Genomic DNA, 10,474 nt, shown 5'->3' with positions numbered 1-10,474 from the left:
AACTTAATGTTCGAGGGATGAGAAGGAACAGCTAAATAAAGAGATGAGAAAGTGATGCATACAATATGTAGACTCAAGCCATGATTGTTTTTTTTTTTCCTTTTTTGGATGGGGTAGGGTCATATAACTTGTTGAATTTCTTACGGTAAACTTTTTTACAAATATGTTGAAATAAACAACAGTTTGTTTGTCCAGCAATCACACCTCAGATATTCCAAATCTATTTAAAAGATTACATTTGACTGTAATAAATTTTAATTTGTTTTTAACACCCCCACCATACACACACACACACACACAAACACACACACACACACACAAATACATCCACTATTATTATTATTATTATTATTATTATCATTATTATTTTTGTTGACTTCAGCCACACAGTCCTTCTGTATGAAGTAAAATTCAGGTAAAAAATGATTCCATCCAGTTTGTGTTGGAAAGGGAAATTACAAATAATTGGAAGTTTAGAAAAATCTGTTTTGTTGTGTTTGTTGTAGTTGCCTAATTACAGTCAAGTTTGCAGTTATAACTCTTCTTTTGTTTTATCCTCTTTTCTAAGTTCAAACACACACACACACACACACAAACAGTACATTCACTTAGTTTATTTTTTGAACACATCCAAACTCACCTTTTCACTGTGTCTTCCCCTTTCAGACACCTGTGGTCATGCACAAACACAAACTCTCCCTCTCTCTCTCTCGCTCTCTCTCTCTATTGACACACACACACACACACACACACACACACACACACACACACACACCCACACACACACAATTGGTCTCTCCCACCTCTCTGCCAGAGTGTGAGGTTCTTTATGAGAAGCCTGCCTGTCGCCCAACTGTGAGGCCCTTTTAATTAGAGCCCTGCTGTTAAGCACAGACCTCCTCCAGTGGTCCTCATCACCTCCTTCTGCAGACCTACACACCCTCCCTCACACATGCAGCAACAGTGTGCTCTTCTCTTTGTCCTTGTGGCCTGATTTCATGGACATGGCACACAAAAGAGGAAGAAAGGGTAGAAACATTTTGGGATTTATACTAATAATGACTGAATTTACATGTTAATCTAAAAGGATTTTATACGATTTCTTCAGGGGGCAATGTTGTTTTGTGAAAATTGTGATAGAAGTTTTTCTTTCATGGACAATATGCTTCTTGCTGATATTAATGCCCTGAAATAAGGGAGCTGGAATGTTATCAGACTGGTGATAAGAAAGAACGACAACACATGCACTCCTAAACGCCCTCAGCTTTATAGCCATTGTGAAAATATTCATGGAACTCAAGCTGTTCCAGCTTTACTCATAACCTGCATTCCTCCATTTCCCGTTTCCAGTAAGAGAGAGGGTGAGAGAAAAAGTCTCACATTCATTGATTCTCCTCTGCATTTCAGTGCCACGATCAAAGAGCGGTTGTGTTGGGTGGCCTCCTCTCTAAGCTGCTTGTAGAAGGAACTTCCACAATCAGGCGTAAGTTGATTAGAGACAAAGGCAGGTGGGTTGACGTTATGTTGAATCAGCTCTGGTATTTTGAGCAAAATTTCTCAAATCCGCCACAGCATGTTTGTCACCATGTCCCTGGCAGGGGAGAGTAGGATTATAACGTCACAACATACACATTAGCCATGCAAACTCAGAAATCTTAGGATGGGATGACATCACAGCTGTGCTGCTGCTTGAGCGGAAATTTTTAAAAGAAATGAAGCAACGAGGTCTGCTAAGCAGCCATTAGAGCCAGGTTACGAGCAGAGAAAGACTGAAATCTATACATTCGAAGATACTTTGGAGATACACTGATAAGCAGTGTCAATCTGTGACGGCTGGCTTTGCGGCTTGATGTGGAGAGACAGGTTGTTTAGGACCGTGGGGAATGAGGGATGGAGTAAGAGCACGGTGGAGGAGGAGGAGGAGGAGGAGGAGGAAGGCTGCAGCTGTTGTTGAGTGTAGTTAGCATGGTCTGCTGGGGTTTGGCAGAAATCACATCAGAGTCAAAAAGAGTCACAGCCCCCCCCCAGTTGCTTTAATGTAAGTATAGATAGATAGATGGATAAATACAACACCTTGACAGTTTTAATGGAAAAACGTTGTTGCACTGACAATCTCTCCCCGTCTGGATCAACCCTCTTTCTTTCCCTTCAGAGGAGCAGATATGCAGCTCCTACAAGAGACCCTTTTCCGTTTACAGGAAGAGAGATCTTTATTATTGTTTTTAAATGCTATTTCTCTCGTTCTGCCCTGCACACATTCCCAAAAACACGGAGGGCGGTGGGGGGGGGGAGGTAGGAAGAGGAGAAAAAGAGCTAAAAAGAGAAGTTATTTTGCTGAAGGACATTTGCAGAGGCAGCTTTTAACACCCTCACCCCCTCCCATCTTTCTCTTCCTCTCCATCTCTTCTTAAACACATTTCTCCCTTTTCTGCTCTTTAAATATTGAGAGTCATTGCAAATGCCTCTGCCCTCTTTCTTTTGAAGCTGCTGGCCTCTCAATAGCTCGGGAGAAGAAATGTACTTGGATGAGCTGAAGGGCTGACCGTAAGGCAACACCAACAATTCCCCCCATGTAGGACCTCTTTGCTCCCCCCTCCAGGCCCCGGTAAACTGGTCTGAGCTTTGTTAGTTCCCGAGCCGCACCTCTTCCCCAGCTCTCCGTGTTCCCTGTCTGAAGGCCAAGCTCTCCCTCTGGGCTGGTTCTGGCTGCTCATTTCCACTCTAAGGGATGACTCTCCAAGAGCTCGGCTTTTTAACCCACAAAAACATGCACGCATTCTCACGCAATCTCGATGCCACGCGGCTTAAACTGACTATGGTCACTTCTGTCACTTTATTCTTTATATCTCACCACTCCTGCCTAGCTTCTGCACATATATTGCACCCAGTCCTTTCTGATTTTGTTGTCTGTTCTATTTTCATTGCTCAGATGGCTGCATTATAGATGCTATTTAAGTTTTTGCTAACTAGTAGGCTGCAGATGCCTGTGTTGTGGGTATTTCAGACCTAAAACCAAGCCTGATTTTAGATAGGAATAAGAACATTTCTTAAAGACTGCATGCCTCCGTTTATATTGTGTCTCTAAAAGGAAAACTGTAAATAGTTGCTAAATAAAGCAAGAGCTGTAAAAGTTGCAATGCGTCTGGGCGAACCAGCGGTCAAAGCTCCACCCCCACCGTTGCTCTCATGTGAAAGGAGTCCTGAGCAGAAAGCAAGTGCAGCAGACTGAGATCATAGACGTGTTACTGCTTAATAGCCCACTTTATGAGACTGGCTCTCTTTGTGTTTTAATGAGGAGGCTATGGGTGGGTGGAAAGACGACGAGGAAAGACGGTGGGGCGAGTTTGTCAGAGAAGACCAGAGATTAGAAGAGATTGAGGAAGAATAAAGGACGGGCTGTTTGCAAGAAGTGGTTGAGGTTTAATTCTGTCTCCTCTCTCCAGGTATAACCAGCGTTGGGGAAAAAAGAAAGAGGTGCTCAGGGAGTTGCTGTTAAGTACTGCTCTTAATTTTTTTTTTCATATTGCATGTTCTCTTAATGACACAAATTACTCTCTTGATTTTTTGGAACCAGAGTTTATAGCCTTCAGAAATCAAATCTGTACTTTGTCTCTGGGTTATTTTTATACGTGCATCATTATTTTTCTCAACAAACCTTTACTGCTGTGTGTCCATGTGTGCATTGTTCCTCTGAAAATGGGTTAGCTACCAGTGCAGCGGCATGAGATTGGCAGTTTACTGTGTGCTGATAGTCACTATCTGTGTGTGTGTGTGTGTGTGTGTGTGTGTGTACCAATTGTCAAAAGGGAAAAAGTAGAGAGTAGAAGTTGGACACCTAAGGAATGCGTTTTTGATAACAAGATCCCTCAGTACACTAGACTTCTGCCACACAATCCTGTGTTTAATGGTGTGTGTGTGTGTGTGTGTGTGTGTGTGTGTGTATAGGTGTGTGTTATGATTTGTCACAACTGTATTGTTTTCCCTCTGAATCAAACTGCCATCAATCACACTTGCTCACACAAACAAAGACACGCAAATGACTGACAGTATTTTCTGGCCTCAGGTTTTCCATTCTGCATCAACTACACACCTACAACAACACAAAACACACACACACACACACATGCATTCCTACCTGTGGAGCATGACTCCAGGTCACTGCTCATGCCTTGTGTGCATCGACGCAGCATTGTGCAACAGCAGAGCCGTCACTCGCTCATATGTCCTCTGCACCGCTCTCCCCTCTGCATGCTGCCTCATTAAACTTTCAGCTGAACAGTTAAAAACTCTTCTGCCGTTGAGTCCCAATCGTCCACAGCAGAAGAGTAAATTGGATTCAGTCCATCCACTGGGTTTGAAATCAAACGAAAAGGATGGCATTTGCAGGCACAGTCTAGAGCAACTCAGTGCGGTGTGGCCGCAGGTGGTGCTTTGCAAGCCCTGACATCAACCTCGCAGACTGCGATGACCCCCGACAGTGCTGATTTTAGTCTGTCTCTTTCTTTGTGTTCAGAAAATCTTAGAGGTAAAACTGGCTACAGCCAGCAGAGCATTGCTGACATGAGGGGGCTCTCATGATATTCAAGCGCTATGGGGGACATGACGCCTTTGCAAACATCATATATAAGGTACCCACCTCTCAGGCCTGCATGAAGAATTGAGAGGGAGCTGTTGGTCAGTGTTGCACGCTCTTTGTTTCCTATTTGTTTGTCTGTCCAGAACCTCAGAATTAAAAATGTTCTTATTCAAAGTCTCCTTCAAAAAGAATGAAAACTCAAAAAATTCTGTTGATTTCGGGTGAAAATATCCTTTGACTGCCAAATAAGTACTGTGTCTCCTATGATCCTTGACTGAAGTGTTTGTTGTCATGGCGAGCTCAGGATTTTGTAAGCTAGAGTACAATTATCTCCACAAAAAGACTACTGGAGGACAGAAAATGGAAATGTCCACCACACATTGAATTCTTTTTGTCAATAATGCCACTTTCTAGTCTTTGTGTATGTTGCTTAAAGCACATTTTTGAGTTAGAAGCACTTTATGTTTCATTACTAAAACAGTAAACATCTGAAAACTGTCACTGTGTTCATTGCGAAGATTGAATTTGAAAAGTTTCAAGTGTTTTTTTGAGCAGAAGGAGAAAAAAAACAAATAAACGAAAAAGATGGCATTAATTAAGACACTTTTAAATCCCCCCTCCAGTTGCTCAAACAGCAATTTTTAAAATAAAGAAGGTGTTGAATCATACCACTGTACTCATTCTGTCACAAACACAGCTGGAACCAGAGCACGTCTCAACACGCAGGGGAAGATGCTCAGGAATGATGCCTGACAGCATTCCTCCACTCATACGCACTCATTTGTTAAACAACATTTTAACTGAAAAAAATCCCACAGTCAGTGTAGCGAACACTTTCCGTGCATGCAGGCTTGTTCATTAGCATTTGTGTGTGACAACAGAGGTGCATTCTTTGTTCATCCAGACCGGTAAGAAAACTTGATTGGCACCTTTAACTGACTTTGTGTTTTCGCCCTTTGCTGATTAACAATGTTTTTTCCATCCAAATGCATTATAGTCACTATTGAAGCTTTTTTAACAGGCCGGGTTAAAGGTTCATCTACCACATTTCTCATATGCATATGCCTATACAACCCCTGCAGTCCATAGGGGAAAGGCATTGTAATTGATTCCTGAAACTCACAAGCACGCTTGCACTGTCTTTTAGTGTAAGTCATGTCTCTAACAAAAGCAAGTTTACAGGCCAGCAGAGGAATCTATTCTCAACCAGTAGACAGGTTCATAATGCCCATATTTCAACCTCAGCACATCCTGAAAAGAACGTTACTGAATAAGTGTTCCACACTGCCGAACCCAGTCGAGCTGCTCTCTGCCTGCGCTTGATCTGTGCAGCTAAAGTCGAGAGGAAGTCTCCTTTCACGACAAAATGCATATTTCACTTCAGTAACTACGCCGGCATTGAAAAACAAATACAGCAACAGTACAGGCAGGTTGAGTACTTTTCAGGTGGGGGAGTTGCAGTTTCAGCTCTGTTCTCGCTTAATGAGCGGATCGAACTGTGAATAGCCTGCGGTTCTGTTGAACTGTATCAGTGACGCCCGCTGTCCTGCTTCACCTGTCCAATTTCACTGAGCCACGGGCTAGCAAAGGGAAGAGAGCTTAGAGACGCAAAGGAGAACAAGAAAAAAAGGGCAAAGTAAAACATGGTGAACATAATTGTTGGGCTTTTTTTTTTTCAAATGTTGCTTTAAAGAACAGGTTGTCACTCCATCTGTTCATTATCTCTGCTTTACGTCAGTACTCAGGGTCATACAAGCTATGATATGTAAAATTAAGGACACAGCATAGGCGGTAATGGCTGTTAAATGCTAAATAGGAGAAGGGTGCCATTATATTAATTCACCCCAACCTTTCCCTCTTTGTGTCTAATAGTAACCTTTAATCCTACCTTATCTTTAAGCCCTTGTCTTCACCTCAACATTTAATGCTTAGAGTATTGGGATTTTCTTTATGTCCCCTTAAGGCTGGAAGGTCCCCACAATATGACTTTTTAAACAGCTTGATGTCCCCACAGCATGGGTAAAACAAGTACACACACACTCACAATAATGGCAAACAATACCAAACAACAACACCAAGCTGTAATTGCTCATGCAAGTAACAGAATGAACTGCGAAATGAACAGGAATGGAGGCAGCCATCGAGTTTATTTGGTCTATCAAAAGCATCGTTGCATGACTGCTTCAGGCCTACAGGCCACAAAGACCAAGCATGTCGTTTTTTGAATTTCTCCCTTATCTCGCCTTGTTCTCCGACATGGAGAAAAGAAAAAAAAGATTCAACAAATTTAGAATTGGGCTGAAATGATCCTGTGCGTAATATTCTGACCCTTTTCCCTTTAGTCATAATGAGCTATTGATCATTTTGTGACTGCAGGTGCCTGAGTATACAGAAGGAAATAAATTGCAACCCATTCAGTGTATTTCCTGCGGTCATAGAGCACAGGTTATGACATTCTGCTCTACTTCCCAACAGCAGATATTATCTGCCACAGATAAAGCCGCATTATTATTTTCAGTTGAGAGGATTTCCAAGGCTTTTTGTGTTTTGTTTTTCTTCGTTGTCTATTATAAAAAGATGTGCCTGATAACATGTGGAGTAGATTGTACTTTATTTATCTTGTATGTAACTCAGCGACCTTGCTCACCTTTGTGGTTGGCTGTCTTTTGTTAATAACAGGCACTAAAGAGATTAGGAAAGTGAAAAACATCTAAATCACTTCAGATTTTTTAAAAGCTAGTTGAATCTGTTTCTGTCTCTGCTAACAGCACTTTTGAAGACAGCTTCATGTGTCACATGGCCGCTGTGCATGTTTTTACAGACCTAAAAAGTGTTGAATTGGGGGTGTTACAACCCCAACATTAACCAGTAAGGGCGTCACATTCTGGCATACCAGCTTTCATCCTTACAAGGATGCAGTAGCATTCTTTAATCTACGACCTGACCCGATAGTCACTCTCCATTGCAACTGGACCCCAGGAGTCAACCACAGATGATGTGGGGCCCATGGGCACCCCTTCAGCTCAGGCGTTATTATTAGCCAAGCAAGTCCAGCCACTTGCAACAGCTGCCGCTGCCTTGCAATAACTTCCACTGAGCAACAAATTTGAGCCATTTCGCTGTGGAAAACACCATAAGCTTTGCACCGATGCACAGAATTCAAACAGATCAACACAAGCAAGTGTGCACATGGATGTCTGGCTCGCACCCCAGCAGCTTCTTCAGCCTTCAGGTTGAGACGTTATGAACAGCGACTTTCTGAAAGCCGGCTCCACGGAGCTCAAGTTTGTCCTTGTACATCTCCGTCTCACCACATCAGTGATGGCAGGCCAACAAAGGCTTTTATCTTCCACTGAGCTCCGCAACAAAAGCTATACAAACATGGTGATAGCATTCAGTTGACAGAGGGTGGGGTGGGGGGGGGATTTTGTGGAAGGCAGAGAAAAGGCCAAGACTGAGAAGACAGCAAGGATACCATTATTGGAGATGGAAAACACAATGACAATGTTTATTGGTGTGTGTTGGACAAAGAGAAAATGCTGAATAAAGAAGAAAGATGATTGCTTGCACCTAGGCTTGGAGACCAAGCTGAAGTCTGAACTGAATCCAGCTTGGAGGGAAATTAAGCGAAGGAGAGGCAGTGTGGGCTGCATCTGGGTGGATGGATGGATGGATGGATGGTCTGAACTCAGACGTTTTGTCGCCTCGTAGAAAGGCATTTCTACTTCCATCCATACCTGAGATTTAGGATTAGCCGGAAGCAGACAGAGAAATACAAGAAAAAGAAACCACTTGTTTGCCTGTTTTCTTCCTTGTGAGTGAGAAACAAGAGAACTGAGCCGACAACTGTCACTTAACGACATCACAACACTTCCTTATCTGAACAAACAAGCTGAATGTGAATGCCCTACTTTGTGTGAGACGTCTCCCTGTGTCGAAAATCAAATAGTTCATCCATATGGGTCACACTTAATATGATCAAAGCTGGGCCGTGTGTCGCACATTCTTACGGAAAGCAGCATACAGTGAAGGATTTATTAAGCATTCAGGAAGTCTTCATCTGTCTTCCCCTTTATCCTTTGCTTCCTGTTTTCATCTTGTCCCTGCTTCTTCTCCATCTTCTGCTCCCCTCTCTTTTATTCCAGTGTTACAATTTCAAAAGGCAGATTGTTAGAAACGACAATGAGGGGATTGTGCTGTGCAATGGAAATAAATGCCGCCCGGGGAATGATCGGTCTTCTTCACGTCTGACTCCACGCTCATCTGGGGAGCAACTGAGCATGTGTGAGACAGGACAGCACAATGGAGATTTACCTTTATCTGCTTTTCCATATGCTAGGTGTTGAACTCACAGGCTTTGTGAGTGGAGAAACACTAAAAACGAAGTCTCTGTCTTCATGAAGCTCCCATTAATGTGTAATAAATTCTCCCTTTTGATTAGCTGTTAAATTTAGCCTCTTTTCACACACAAACCTTAACGTGCTCCTGCATGGGTGTTTCTGTCTGGAGATCTCCACTGCAGGATCAATCTTCTGAGAACATGTGATCAATGAGAATTCTCTGTCACTCTTCTTTCTTCCTCTGTCTCTGTTCATCTTTCTCTTTTTCCTCTCCTTCAGGTCTTATCACTCACAAACACTCATTTCATTCCCCGCTACGGTTTGGCAGGTGCTCTCAAACAGACAAGCGTGCAAGTAAACAAATGCGGGCATCTTCAGTCAGCGGAGGAATGGATCTGCGCTGTTAACAATTGGAGAGGATGGACGCAGCGTCTGCTGGACTTCTTTAAGCTGTATCGACACCAGTGCACTCTCCACAGGGAGGAAAATGGGGAAAGGATGAGGATATGGAATTATTTAGCCTCATCCCGTTGAAGTGTTTCTTGCAGCAACATGGTTAGGTGTGATTTCTGCGTGTCGTTTTCTCCTGCTGATTGATGATTAGGAGGTTCAAGGTCAGAATTTAGAGGTGATGTTTTCCCATCACAGCCTTCTATCACAAGTTGCTCCAGCTGTCCTCCCCACTATCCCTCTCTTCCCTGTCTAGGCAACAACAGTCGGGCCAACAGGCATTTCCATCACCAGATTGCCAAACCACTGGACCATCTACTCTACAACACCCAAGGTGACCTTTAACAAAATAGAGAATGGTGTGTAGCAGTGATGTAGGGAGGAGAGAGGGTTATTGGAAACACAGAGGAGCTGGAATGTTGCAGTGTCAGATTGAATTGTGATAGATTTTTTTCCTCTTGCCACCTCGCATTGTTCAGTAAGAGACCAACAGCTAGTGTAACCTGTACTATGTGAATTGGATCCATTTCTACTGAAGTATTTATGAAGGAGCTAAAGAAATTTCTGCAACATTGTCTTGACTTTTGTGGGACTTACCACCAGCATTGCATAACACTGTCTCACAGCAATTCGTATGCCTGCCTGAGAGCATAATATGATAACCTTTATTATCAGACCAAACCTTTTCATTTCTCTTTGCATACTGACATAACAAATATTGTAGTTAGGAGAACTACGTTCAATTTTTGTATAAAAAGTGTTGAACAAATAAAGTGTGATTGATAAGTGGTCTCAATTATTGTTTTACCAGTTTTAGCAGATGAAAAAGTTTATTTTTGGACACCAGAGGGGTGATGATGGTGTCTCATGTTCAATCCATTTTTATTTTTTTTTTTTTTTGTAGTGTACTTTGAAAACTTTACTGTTTACTAATGCGCTGTATACTACAAAGGTAAAACATATACTGTAACTCCATAATGAAAACATGAAAGCATTAAGAAGTAACAAAAAAAAAAGCCAGCATCTCAGGCTGAGTTAAAAGCCAAAGAGACATATGGATTTTTATGAAAAGATTTGAAAAGTAAATCAGCCTGCCTAATTTTGCTAC

General features: G+C 42.4%; 1 long non-coding RNA gene across 1 annotated transcript; it reads left to right on the top strand.

Annotated features, from left to right (window-relative positions):
- The first annotated feature begins 3,231 nt into the window (after nt 1–3,231).
- LOC306772708 lies at nt 3,232–10,039 on the top strand. The gene is made up of 3 exons (XR_013771779.1): nt 3,232–3,443; nt 4,514–4,628; nt 9,196–10,039. It is a non-coding gene; the product is annotated as an uncharacterized lncRNA (long non-coding RNA).
- The last annotated feature ends 435 nt before the right edge of the window (nt 10,040–10,474 follow it).

The sequence above is a fragment of the Telmatherina bonti genome (genome assembly GCF_933228915.1).
Source record: "Telmatherina bonti genome assembly, chromosome: 22".
In the NCBI taxonomy this organism is placed as follows: Eukaryota; Metazoa; Chordata; class Actinopteri; order Atheriniformes; family Telmatherinidae; genus Telmatherina; species Telmatherina bonti.
Note: the sequence above shows the minus strand (reverse complement) of the source record. Positions and strands in the feature narration are given on the sequence as shown.